We start from the raw sequence: 14,469 nt of genomic DNA, 5'->3' as shown, positions 1-14,469 counted from the left end.
GTGGTACAATAATCTGGCCATCATATAGAGTACTAGTGATACAATAATCTGGCCATCATATAGAGTACTAGTGGTACAATAATCTGGCCATTATATAGAGTACTAGTGGTACAATAATCTGGCCGTCATATAGAGTGCTAGTGGTACAATAATCTGGCCATCATGTAGAGTACTAGTGATACAATAATCTGGCCATCATATAGAGTACTAGTGGTACAATCATCTGGCCGTCATGTAGAGTACTAGTGGTACAATAATCTCGCCATCATGTAGAGTACTAGTGATACAATAATCTGGCCATCATATAGAGTACTAGTGATACAATAATCTGGCCATCATATAGAGTACTAGTGGTACAATAATCTGGCCATCATATAGAGTACTAGTGGTACAATCATCTGGCCGTCATGTAGAGTACTAGTGATACAATAATCTGGCCATCATGTAGAGTACTAATGGTGCAATAATCTGGCCATCATATAGAGTACTAGTGATACAATAATCTGGCCATCATATAGAGTACTAGTGGTACAATAATCTGGCCATCATGTAGAGTACTAGCGATACAATAATCTGGCCATCATATAGAGTACTAGTGGTACAATAATCTGGCCATCATGTAGAGTACTAGTGGTACAATAATCTGGCCATCATGTAGAGTACTAATGGTACAATAATCTGACCTTCATGTAGAGTACTAGTGGTACAATAATCTGGCCATCATGTAGAGTACTAGTGGTACAATAATCTGGCCATCATGTAGAGTACTAGTGGTACAATAATCTGGCCATCATGTAGAGTACTAGTGGTACAATAATCTGGCCATCATGTAGAGTACTAATGGTACAATAATCTGACCTTCATGTAGAGTACTAGTGGTACAATAATCTGGCCATCATGTAGAGTACTAGTGGTACAATAATCTGGCCATCATGTAGAGTACTAGTGGTACAATAATCTGGCCATCATGTAGAGTACTAGTGGTACAATAATCTGGCCATCATGTAGAGTACTAGTGGTACAATAATCTGGCCATCATGTAGAGTACTAGTGGTACAATAATCTGGCCATCATGTAGAGTACTAATGGTACAATAATCTGACCTTCATGTAGAGTACTAGTGGTACAATAATCTGGCCATCATGTAGAGTACTAGTGGTACAATAATCTGGCCATCATGTAGAGTACTAATGGTACAATAATCTGACCTTCATGTAGAGTACTAGTGGTACAATAATCTGGCCATCATGTAGAGTACTAGTGGTACAATAATCTGGCCATCATGTAGAGTACTAATGGTACAATAATCTGACCTTCATGTAGAGTACTAGTGGTACAATAATCTGGCCATCATGTAGAGTACTAGTGGTACAATAATCTGGCCATCATGTAGAGTACTAGTGGTACAATAATCTGGCCATCATGTAGAGTACTAATGGTACAATAATCTGACCTTCATGTAGAGTACTAGTGGTACAATAGTACCACTGGTACTCTGGTGGTGAGAGTGGTGACCTAGAGAGGGAAGTTCCTTGAAGGTGGTGGTGAGGGTCTCTTGATCCAAGGAATGTGATCTATGCCACCTGGGAGTGAACTTATTCTCCCAGGTGGTCCATGACCCCCACGGGTTGAGCGCTCCACCATGAGTAGTACTGATAGTGGTGTTGTAGTAGTGACATCTAGTGGTGGTAGTGATGGTGTAGTAGTGACATCTAGTGGTGGTAATGACGGTGTAATAGTGACATCTAGTGGTGGTAGTGACGGTGTAGTAGTGACATCTAGTGGTGGTAGTGACGGTGTAGTAGTGACATCTAGTGGTGGTAGTGACGGTGTAGTAGTGACATCTAGTGGTGGTAGTGACGGTGTAGTAGTGACATCTAGTGGTGGTAGTGACGGTGTAGTAGTGACATCTAGTGGTGGTAGTGACGGTGTAGTAGTGACATCTAGTGGTGGTAGTGACAGTGTAGTAGTGACATCTAGTGGTGGTAGTGACGGTGTAGTAGTGACATCTAGTGGTGGTAGTGACGGTGTAGTAGTGACATCTAGTGGTGGTAGTGACGGTGTAGTAGTGACATCTAGTGGTGGTAGTGACGGTGTAGTAGTGACATCTAGTGGTGGTAGTGACGGTGTAGTAGTGACATCTAGTGGTGGTAGTGATGGTGTAGTAGTGACATCTAGTGGTGGTAGTGACGGTGTAGTAGTGACATCTAGTGGTGGTAGTGATGGTGTAGTAGTGACATCTAGTGGTGGTAGTGAGGGTGTAGTAGTGACATCTAGTGGTGGTAGTGACAGTGTAGTAGTGACATCTAGTGGTGGTAGTGACGGTGTAGTAGTGACATCTAGTGGTGGTAGTGACGGTGTAGTAGTGACATCTAGTGGTGGTAGTGACAGTGTAGTAGTGACATCTAGTGGTGGTAGTGACGGTGTAGTAGTGACATCTAGTGGTGGTAGTGACAGTGTAGTAGTGACATCTAGTGGTATTAGTGACATCTAGTGGTGCTAGTGACGGTGTAGTAGTGACATCTAGTGGTGGTAGTGAGGGTGTAGTAGTGACATCTAGTGGTGGTAGTGAGGGTGTAGTAGTGACATCTAGTGGTGGTAGTGACGGTGTAGTAGTGACATCTAGTGGTGGTAGTGACGGTGTAATAGTGACATCTAGTGGTGGTAGTGACGGTGTAGTAGTGACATCTAGTGGTGGTAGTGACGGTGTAGTAGTGACATCTAGTGGTGGTAGTGATGGTGTACATCTAGTAGTGACATCTAGTGGTGGTAGTGACGGTGTAGTAGTGACATCTAGTGGTGGTAGTGACGGTGTAGTAGTGACATCTAGTGGTGGTAGTGATGGTGTAGTAGTGACATCTAGTGGTGGTAGTGACGGTGTAGTAGTGACATCTAGTGGTGGTAGTGACGGTGTAGTAGTGACATCTAGTGGTGGTAGTGACGGTGTAGTAGTGACATCTAGTGGTGGTAGTGATGGTGTAGTAGTGACATCTAGTGGTGGTAGTGATGGTGTAGTAGTGACATCTAGTGGTGGTAGTGACGGTGTAGTAGTGACATCTAGTGGTGGTAGTGACGGTGTAGTAGTGACATCTAGTGGTGGTAGTGACAGTGTAGTAGTGACATCTAGTGGTGGTAGTGAGGGTGTAGTAGTGACATCTAGTGGTGGTAGTGAGGGTGTAGTAGTGACATCTAGTGGTGGTAGTGACGGTGTAGTAGTGACATCTAGTGGTGGTAGTGACAGTGTAGTAGTGACATCTAGTGGTGGTAGTGATGGTGTAGTAGTGACATCTAGTGGTGGTAGTGACGGTGTAGTAGTGACATCTAGTGGTGGTAGTGACGGTGTAGTAGTGACATCTAGTGGTGGTAGTGACGGTGTAGTAGTGACATCTAGTGGTGGTAGTGATGGTGTAGTAGTGACATCTAGTGGTGGTAGTGACGGTGTAGTAGTGACATCTAGTGGTGGTAGTGATGGTGTAGTAGTGACATCTAGTGGTGGTAGTGATGGTGTAGTAGTGACATCTAGTGGTGGTAGTGATGGTGTAGTAGTGACATCTAGTGGTGGTAGTGGTGTAGTAGTGACATCTAGTGGTGGTAGTGATGGTGTAGTAGTGACATCTAGTGGTGGTAATGACGGTGTAGTAGTGACATCTAGTGGTGGTAGTGACGGTGTAGTAGTGACATCTAGTGGTGGTAGTGACGGTGTAGTAGTGACATCTAGTGGTGGTAGTGACAGTGTAGTAGTGACATCTAGTGGTGGTAGTGATGGTGTAGTAGTGACATCTAGTGGTGGTAGTGACGGTGTAGTAGTGACATCTAGTGGTGGTAGTGACGGTGTAGTAGTGACATCTAGTGGTGGTAGTGACAGTGTAGTAGTGACATCTAGTGGTGGTAGTGATGGTGTAGTAGTGACATCTAGTGGTGGTAGTGATGGTGTAGTAGTGACATCTAGTGGTGGTAATGACGGTGTAATAGTGACATCTAGTGGTGGTAGTGACGGTGTAGTAGTGACATCTAGTGGTGGTAGTGACGGTGTAGTAGTGACATCTAGTGGTGGTAGTGACAGTGTAGTAGTGACATCTAGTGGTGGTAGTGAGGGTGTAGTAGTGACATCTAGTGGTGGTAGTGATGGTGTAGTAGTGACATCTAGTGGTGGTAGTGACGGTGTAGTAGTGACATCTAGTGGTGGTAGTGATGGTGTAGTAGTGACATCTAGTGGTGGTAGTGACGGTGTAGTAGTGACATCTAGTGGTGGTAGTGACGGTGTAGTAGTGACATCTAGTGGTGGTAGTGACGGTGTATTAGTGACATCTAGTGGTGGTAGTGACGGTGTAGTAGTGACATCTAGTGGTGGTAGTGAGGGTGTAGTAGTGACATCTAGTGGTGGTAGTGAGGGTGTAGTAGTGACATCTAGTGGTGGTAGTGAGGGTGTAGTAGTGACATCTAGTGGTGGTAGTGAGGGTGTAGTAGTGACATCTAGTGGTGGTAGTGAGGGTGTAGTAGTGACATCTAGTGGTGGTAGTGAGGGTGTAGTAGTGACATCTAGTGGTGGTAGTGAGGGTGTAGTAGTGACATTTAGTGGTGGTAGTGACGGTGTAGTAGTGACATCTAGTGGTGGTAGTGACGGTGTAGTAGTGACATCTAGTGGTGGTAGTGACGGTGTAGTAGTGACATCTAGTGGTGGTAGTGACAGTGTAGTAGTGACATCTAGTGGTGGTAGTGAGGGTGTAGTGACATCTAGTGGTGGTAGTGATGGTGTAGTAGTGACATCTAGTGGTGGTAGTGACGGTGTAGTAGTGACATCTAGTGGTGGTAGTGATGGTGTAGTAGTGACATCTAGTGGTGGTAGTGACGGTGTAGTAGTGACATCTAGTGGTGGTAGTGACGGTGTAGTAGTGACATCTAGTGGTGGTAGTGACGGTGTATTAGTGACATCTAGTGGTGGTAGTGACGGTGTATTAGTGACATCTAGTGGTGGTAGTGAGGGTGTAGTAGTGACATCTAGTGGTGGTAGTGAGGGTGTAGTAGTGACATCTAGTGGTGGTAGTGAGGGTGTAGTAGTGACATCTAGTGGTGGTAGTGAGGGTGTAGTAGTGACATCTAGTGGTGGTAGTGAGGGTGTAGTAGTGACATCTAGTGGTGGTAGTGACGGTGTAGTAGTGACATCTAGTGGTGGTAGTGACGGTGTAGTAGTGACATCTAGTGGTGGTAGTGATGGTGTAGTAGTGACATCTAGTGGTGGTAGTGACGGTGTAGTAGTGACATCTAGTGGTGGTAGTGATGGTGTAGTAGTGACATCTAGTGGTGGTAGTGAGGGTGTAGTAGTGACATCTAGTGGTGGTAGTGAGGGTGTAGTAGTGACATCTAGTGGTGGTAGTGACGGTGTAGTAGTGACATCTAGTGGTGGTAGTGACGGTGTAGTAGTGACATCTAGTGGTGGTAGTGATGGTGTAGTAGTGACATCTAGTGGTGGTAGTGAGGGTGTAGTAGTGACATCTAGTGGTGGTAGTGACGGTGTAGTAGTGACATCTAGTGGTGGTAGTGAGGGTGTAGTAGTGACATCTAGTGGTGGTAGTGACGGTGTAGTAGTGACATCTAGTGGTGGTAGTGATGGTGTAGTAGTGACATCTAGTGGTGGTAGTGACGGTGTAGTAGTGACATCTAGTTGTGGTAGTGACGGTGTAGTAGTGACATCTAGTGGTGGTAGTGACGGTGTAGTAGTGACATCTAGTGGTGGTAGTGTTACTAGTTTATATATGGTAATGTTTGTATAATGTCACTGGTTTATATTATATGGTAATGTTTGTGTAATGTGTATATATGTGCAATGTTGATGCTTATAATGTTCCAGGTGTGGTAATTGTTGTCTGGCTGTCTCCTGCAACACTGATCAACACAGCAACAATGACCAGTCTGAGGAGTGCTGTCTCCTGCAACACTGATCAACACAGCAACAATGACCAGTCTGAGGAGTGCTGTCTCCTGCAACACTGATCAACACAGCAACAATGACCAGTCTGAGGAGTGCTGTCTCCTGCAACATTGATCAACACAGCAACAATTACCAGTCTGAGGAGTGCTGTCTGCTGCAATATTGATCAACACAGCAACAATGACCAGACTGAGGAGTGCTGTCTGCTGCAATATTGATCAACACAGCAACAATGACCAGTCTGAGGAGTGCTGTCTGCTGCAACATTGATCAACACAGCAACAATGACCAGTCTGAGAAGTGCTGTCTGCTGCAACATTGATCAACACAGCAACAATGACCAGTCTGAGGAGTGCTGTGGGCAGCTGCTGTGTGGTGAAGGCCGTGTTGCGGGCAGCTGCTGTGTGGTGAAGGCCGTGTTGTGGGCAGCTGCTGTGTGGTGAAGGCCGTGTTGTGGGCAGCTGCTGTGTGGTGAAGACCGTGTTGTGGGCAGCTGCTGTGTGGTGAAGGCCGTGTTGTGGGCAGCTGCTGTGTGGTGAAGGCCGTGTTGTGGGCAGCTGCTGTGTGGTGAAGGCCGTGTTGTGGGCAGCTGCTGTGTGGTGAAGGCCGTGTTGTGGGCAGCTGCTGTGTGGTGAAGACCGTGTTGTGGGCAGCTGCTGTGTGGTGAAGACCGTGTTGTGGGCAGCTGCTGTGTGGTGAAGGCCGTGTTGTGGACAGCTGTTGTGTGGTGAAGACCGTGTTGTGGACAGCTGCTGTGTGGTGAAGGCCGTGTTGTGGGCAGCTGCTGTGTGGTGAAGACCGTGTTGTGGGCAGCTGCTGTGTGGTGAAGACCGTGTTGTGGGCAGCTGCTGTGTGGTGAAGGCCGTGTTGTGGGCAGCTGCTGTGTGGTGAAGACCGTGTTGTGGGCAGCTGCTGTGTGGTGAAGACCGTGTTGCGGGCAGCTGCTGTGTGGTGAAGACCGTGTTGTGGGCAGCTGCTGTGTGGTGAAGACCGTGTTGTGGGCAGCTGCTGTGTGGTGAAGACCGTGTTGTGGGCAGCTGCTGTGTGGTGAAGACCGTGTTGTGGGCAGCTGCTGTGTGGTGAAGACCGTGTTGTGGGCAGCTGCTGTGTGGTGAAGACCGTGTTGTGGGCAGCTGCTGTGTGGTGAAGACCGTGTTGTGGGCAGCTGCTGTGTGGTGAAGACCGTGTTGCGGGCAGCTGCTGTGTGGTGAAGACCGTGTTGTGGGCAGCTGCTGTGTGGTGAAGACCGTGTTGTGGGCAGCTGCTGTGTGGTGAAGACCGTGTTGTGGGCAGCTGCTGTGTGGTGAAGACCGTGTTGTGGGCAGCTGCTGTGTGGTGAAGACCGTGTTGTGGGCAGCTGCTGTGTGGTGAAGACCGTGTTGTGGGCAGCTGCTGTGTGGTGAAGACCGTGTTGTGGGCAGCTGCTGTGTGGTGAAGGCCGTGTTGCGGGCAGCTGCTGTGTGGTGAAGACCGTGTTGTGGGCAGCTGCTGTGTGGTGAAGACCGTGTTGTGGGCAGCTGCTGTGTGGTGAAGACCGTGTTGTGGGCAGCTGCTGTGTGGTGAAGGCCGTGTTGCGGGCAGCTGCTGTGTGGTGAAGGCCGTGTTGTGGGCAGCTGCTGTGTGGTGAAGACCGTGTTGTGGGCAGCTGCTGTGTGGTGAAGACCGTGTTGTGGGCAGCTGCTGTGTGGTGAAGACCGTGTTGTGGGCAGCTGCAAGTCTTACGAGATGTCGTCACCAGCAGCAACACGGCAAAACAATTCAAATTTATTCTCTATAAGGGTTACAATGTGGGGTTTACAGGTTTTGGGTATTGTGTGGTTTACATGTTATAAAATACTAATTACAGAGGGGGCCACTAGGACACCTAGCATGGCTAGGCATTTCGAGCAGACTTAGATTAATTCTTAACATTAAATCCTTACAGATTATGGTATTAAGGCTAAATGACTACATCATAATTTGTGAGTTTAGCAATGTGAATGCTTTTGTTTTGGCACAATACAAGGTGTCTATGTTGGAATATCATAGGCAAACTTATGACTGGTTAGGATTTATTATTTTAAGATTAAGATTAGTGCTTCTGGGTTTATAGTCAGTGGGTAAGTGAGTGTAATTGTGAACCACCAGGTGGTTATCAAGTAGTTAGTTGTCAGGGTGGATCAGGGAGATAAGATGTTTTCTAACTGTATGTTTTAAAGTGATGAATGTGTCTGCAGTTCTAGAGTTTTCAGGTAGGGTGTTCCAGATTTTAGGTCCTTTGAAATCCATTGAATTTTTGTGAAGGTTTAGTCGAACACAGGGAATGTCATAGAGATGTTTGTGTCTGGTGTTATGCCTGTGGATCCTGTCACAACTATCAAGAAAGCATTTTAGGTCAAGGTTAATATTGGAATTTAAGGTCCTGTAGATATAGATTGCACAGTAGTAAGTGTGGATGTTCTGAACAGGGAGTAAGTTTAGATCTATGAAGAGTGGGGGGAGGGGTGTTGCCAGGGATGGGATTTAGTGATTATTCTTACTGCAGCTTTTTGTTGGGTTATAATTGGCTTTAGGTGTGTTGCTGCAGTTAATCCCCAAGCACAGATAGCATAGGTGATGTATGGATATATAAGTGAATGGTATAGTGTGAGAAGGGCAGTTTGCGGCATGTAGTATCGTATCTTGGAGAGGATCCCCACCGTTTTGGATACTTTTTTTTGTTGTGTGTTGGATATGGGTGCTGAAATTCAGGTTGTTGTCGAGGTATAGGCCTAGGAATTTGCCCTCATTATGCCTGGCAATTAGAGTGTTGTCGATCTTAATGTTAATTTGCGCAACTCCTGCTCTGCTGCCAAACATAATATAGTAGGTTTTGTCAGTGTTAAGCGTAAGTTTATTGGCTGTCATCCAAGTCGATATTTTGATCAGCTCTTCGTTAACAATGGTGTTGAGGGTGGCAAGATTAGGGTGAGAGATGACATAAGTCGTGTCGTCAGCAAAGAGAATGGGGTTCAGGTGTTGGGATACGTTTGGAAGATCATTGATGTATATGAGGAAGAGCAGGGGACCAAGGACACTTCCCTGCGGAACTCCAGTATCAAGTGGCCGTATTGATGATGCTGTGTCTTTAATGGTGACATACTGATACCTATTAGAAAGGTAGGATTTAAAATTTGCAATGTCTGCAAAGATAAAAGTATGGACATTACTACGTTATTCATGAACTGCCGTAAGCAGTATTTTGAAGTCAACGTATTTAGAATGCTTCCTTCAATATTTTGTAGATAGAAAAATTGCTAAAATATTTTCAAAGCTGATCTGTCAAAAATTACCATGAAATTGGAGTAATCAAAGTTTTTTTTTTACATTACCTCAGATTGATGGACCTGGAGGTGTTCATGGTGTGGTGGATGGCAGAGGAGTGACTAGTGGCGCCACTATTCTTGACCTCCAAGGCTAAATGGCGCCTTGACCTGGGGGAGGGGGGGTGATGACGTCAATGGTTTTGTGGGGAGGGGGAAGGTCGTTAGGGGAAGGGTCGGGGGTTGGCTGCTGGTGGAGGGGTGCTTGGGGGTGAGTAGTTAGTTGTTACTGATGGGAGGGTGATGGGGAGGGGGTAAGGGGTAAGTTGTTCCTGGTGGGAGGGTGATGGGAAGGGGGTAAGGGGTAAGTTGTTCCTGGTGGGAGGGTGATGGGAAGGGGGTAGGGGCGATGGTTGTCACTTAGTAATTACTAAGGGGCTAACAGTCTTGTTACTGTGTGTTAATGCGGCTTTAACCTTGATATTTGAAACGCCCTGGACACTAGCTCAAGGACATTCGTTTGCCACATATTCGTAATTCTAATGAACAATGTCCATGGACTCGTGTTGAAAACAGTCTCCTTGATGTTGGGCTTACGTATTTGACATTTCAAGTGGGTTTAGTGTTTAGTTTTGATAGTAGTGGTAGTAATATGGTTTGACCTGGTAGACGGCACGAGCTGCTTTTAGTGCCTCATGCAGGATACCTGGAGAGGGTTTCGGGGGTCAACGCCCCCCGGCCCGGTCTGTGACCAGGCCTCATGGTAGATCAGGGCCTGCTCAACCAGGCTGTTACTGTTGACCGCACGCAACCCAACGTACGAACCATAGCCTGGCTGGTCAGGTACTGACTTTAGATGTCTGTCCAGTGCCTTCTTGAAGACAGGGATCTGTTGGAAATCCCCTTTATGTATGCTGGGAGGCAGTTGAATAGTCTTGAGCTCCTGACACTTATTGTCTCTTATCGTGGTAGTGACACCCCTGCTTTTCATTGGGGGACGTTGCATCATCTGCCAAGTCTTTTGCTTTCATAGTGAATGATTTTCGTGTGCAAGTTTGGTACCAGTCCCTCTAGGATTTTCCAGGTGCATATAATCATGTATCTCTCCTGCCTGCGTTCCAGGGAATACAGGTTCAGGAACCTCTAAGCGCTCCCAGTAATTGAGGTGTTTTATCTCCGTTATGCGCGCCGTGAAAGTTCTCTGTACATTTTCTAGGTCAGCAATTTCACCTGCCTTGAAAGGTGCTGTTAGTGTGCAGCAATATTCCAGCCTAGATAGAACAAGCGACCTGAAGAGTGTCCTCATGGGCTTGGCATCCCTAGTTTTGAAGGTTCTCATTATCCATCCTGTCATTTTTCTAGCAGATGCGATTGATACAATGTTATGGTCCTTGAAGGTGAGATCCTCCGACATGATCACTCCCAGGTCTTTGACGTTGGTGTTTCGCTCTATTTTGTGGTCGGAGTAATTGAAATTTCTCATCATTGAACTTCGTATTGTTTTCTGCGGCCCATTTAAAGATTTGGTTGATGTCCGCCTGGAGTCTTGGAGTCTGCAATGGAAGACACTGTCATGCAAATTCGGGTGTCATGCGCAAAGGAAGACACGGTGCTGTGGCTGACATCCCTGTCTATGTCGGATATGAGGATGTAAAGTAAAAAGGACACAAGTGCAACTAATGTGATATTTTATTGTGGCAACGTTTCGCTCTCCAGGAGCTTTGTCAAGCTTGACAAAGCTCCTGGAGAGCGAAACGTTGCCACAATAAAATATCACATTAGTTGCACTTGTGTCCTTTTACTTTACATATTGTCGGTAATTCTACCAACTTTATTAGGATATGAGGATGAGGACATCAATGAGCTGACTTCAGTGGCATACTATATAGAAAGTCCCTGGTTATACAGAACATTTCCCGCAACTTAGGTTAATTCTGTCCCCAGGATGCCACCCACACCAGTCACCTAACACCCATGTACCTACTTGCTACTAGGTGAACAGAGACAGCAGGTATTTCCGCCTGTACAGGGGATCGAACTAAGGCACCTCCATATATTCTCCGGGATGTTCTTGTGCCCGCCGTCTTTCATGATTTGCGTTCCACGTGGCTGTTATTTACGCTCTACAGCACGCATTTAGCACACTACTGAGTGCATTACCGCTGACATAACGAACTGAGAGAACTAGGAGTCAGCAGACAGCGACATTCCTAGCGTAACTTAAAAGGTATGGAGGGTCGCGTCTACTGACCATTATTCTGACCGCTTCAATATATGCCTTGTGGTCACTTGTATGGTAGTTTCAGCGTTTTTTCTTCTACGCTTTGTGGCCCAGTCCCTAGACCCATTGTGTGTCCTGTGGCTGAGTTGGTAGCGCACTCAGCTCACACGTCGAGGTCCTTGGTTCGATCTTCGGTACGGGTGGAAACAGTGGCCGTGTTTCCTTACACTTGCTGTCACTGTTCACCTAGCAAGCAAGTAGGTACCTGGGTGTTAGTCGACTGATGTGGGTCGCATCCTGGGTAATAAGTGCCTCCATGATGCACTTGCTTGGGTTGGATTTTTAATCCCTCCGGGGGTTAAAAATCCCAACAAATTCTTACCTTGGGAATTACTTGATACTCTCTGCCTTAAAATTCTCCCTGGGGCAGCAAGCGAGTATTCTACGGCTTCTCAAGGAAATCGGTCATCAACTCTAGTGTGGTTTAGGCTTCTCACTCTGCCCGAGTTTGTGCTCAGTGAAGCCTACTTATTTTTCCTTTGGAGGACAGACTTCATCTATTTCTTTTTTTTTTTTGATGTTTAGTTCTGCCCTATGTGTCAAGCCTGAACACCTAGATTAAAGGGAGAATACGACGTGTTATAGTGATACCTATAGAGGGTCAACGCCCCCGCACCCCGGTCTGTAACCAGACCTCGTGGTGGATCATAGACTGATCAACCAGGTTGTTTCCGCTGGTTGCACATAGACTGACGTAGGAGCCAAAGCCCGGCTGGACAGGTACTGACCTTAGGTGCCTGTCCAGCACCTTCGTGAAGACAGCCAGGAGCCTTGAAGACAGCCAGGAGCCTTGAAGACAGCCAGGAGTCTTGAAGACAGCCAGGAGTCTTGAAGACAGCCAGGAGCGTTGAAGACAGCCAGGAGTCTTGAAGACAGCCAGGAGTCTTGAAGACATCCAAGAGTCTTGAAGACAGCCAGGAGCCTTGAAGACAGCCAGGAGTCTTGAAGACAACCAGGAGTCTTGAAGACAGCCAGGAGTCTTGAAGACATTCAGGAGCCTTGAAGACAGCCAGGGGTCTTGAAGACAGCCAGGAGCCTTGAAGGCAGCCAAGAGCCTTGAAGACAGCCAGGGGTCTTGAAGACAACCAGGAGTCTTGAAGACAGCCAATAGTCTTGAAGGCAGCCAGGAGCCTTGAAGACAGCCAGGGGTCTTGAAGACAACCAGGAGTCTTGAAGACAGCCAATAGTCTTGAAGGCAGCCAGGAGTCTTGAACACAGCCAGGGGTCTTGAACACAGCCAGGGGTCTTGAACACAGCCAGGGGTCTTGAACACAGCCAGGGGTCTTGAAGACAGCCAGGAGCCTTGAAGACAGCCAAGAGTCTTGAAGACAGCCAGGAGTCTTGAAGACAGTCAGGAGCCTTGAAGACAGCCAGGAGTCTTGAAGACAGCAAGGAGCGTTGAAGACAGCCAGGAGCGTTGAAGACAGCCAGGAGTCTTGAAGACAGCCAGGAGCGTTGAAGACAGCCAGGAGCATTGAAGACAGCCAGGAGTCTTGAAGACAGCCAGGAGTCTTGAAGACAGCCAGGGGTCTTGAAGACAGCCAGGAGCGTTGAAGACAGCCAGGAGCCTTGAAGACAGGCAGGAGTCTTGAAGACAGCCAAAAGCCTTAAAGACAGCCAGGAGTCTTGAAGACGGCCAGGAGTCTTGAAGACAGGCAGGAGTCTTGAAGACAGCCAAAAACCTTGAAGACAGCCAGGAGTCTTCAAGACAGCCAAGAGTCTTGAAAACAGCCAGGAGTCTTGAAGACGGCCAGGAGTCTTGAAGACAGCCAGGAGTCTTGAAGACGGCCAGGAGTCTTGAAGACAGGCAGGAGTCTTGAAGACAGCCAAAAACCTTGAAGACAGCCAGGAGTCTTCAAGACAGCCAAGAGTCTTGAAAACAGCCAGGAGTCTTGAAGACGGCCAGGAGTCTTGAAGACAGCCAGGGGTCTTGAAGAAAGCCAGGAGCGTTGAAGACAGCCAGGAGTTTTGACAGCCAGGAGTCTTAAAGAAAGCCAGGAGTCTTGAAGACAACCAAAAGTCTTGAAGACAGAAAGGAGTCTTGAAGACAGCCTGGAGTCTTGAAGACAGCCATGAGTCTTGAAGACAGCCAGGAGTCTTGAAGACAGTCAGGAGTCTTGAAGACAGCCAGGAGACTTGAAGACAGCCAGGAGTCTTGAAGACAGGCAGGAGTCTTGAAGACAGCCAAAAGCCTTGAAGACAGTCAGGAGTCTTGAAGACAGCCAAGAGTCTTGAAGACAGCCAGGGGTCTTGAAGACAGCCAAGAGCCTTGAAGACATCCAGGAGTCTTGAAGACAGCCAGGAGTCTTGAAGATAGCCAGGAGTCTTGAAGACAGCCAGGAGACTTGAAGACAGCCAGGAGTCTTGAAGACAGCCAGGAGCGTTGAAGACAGCCAGGAGCCTTGAAGACAGCCAGGAGTCTTGAAGACAGCCAGGAGTCTTGAAGACAGCCAGGAGTCTTGAAGACAGCCAGGAGCGTTGAAGACAGCCAGGAGTCTTGAAGACAGCCAGGAGACTTGAAGACAGCCAGGAGTCTTGAAGACAGCCAGGGGTCTTGAAGACAGCCAGGAGTCTTGAAGACAGCCAGGGGTCTTAAAGACAGCCAGGAGCGTTGAAGGCAGCCAGGAGTCTTGACAGCCAGGAGCCTTGAAGACATCCAGGAGTCTTGAAGACATTCAGGAGTCTTGAAGACATCCAGGAGTCTTGAAGACATCCAGGAGTCTTGAAGACAGCCAGGAGTCTTGAAAACATCCAGGAATCTTGAAGACATCCAGGAGTCTTGAAGACATCCAGGAGTCTTGAAGACAGCCAGGAGTCTTGAAGACAGCCAGGAATCTTGAAGACTGCCAGGAGTCTTGAAGACATCCAGGAGTCTTGAAGACAGCCAGGAGTCTTGAAGACAGCCAGGGGTCTTGAAGACAGCCAGGGGTCTGGAAGACAGCCTGGAGTCTTGAAGACAGCCAAGAGCCTTGAAGACA

This window comes from Cherax quadricarinatus, chromosome 62 (assembly GCF_038502225.1).
Source record: "Cherax quadricarinatus isolate ZL_2023a chromosome 62, ASM3850222v1, whole genome shotgun sequence".
Classification (NCBI taxonomy): Eukaryota; Metazoa; Arthropoda; class Malacostraca; order Decapoda; family Parastacidae; genus Cherax; species Cherax quadricarinatus.
This window is presented reverse-complemented; position numbering follows the sequence as displayed.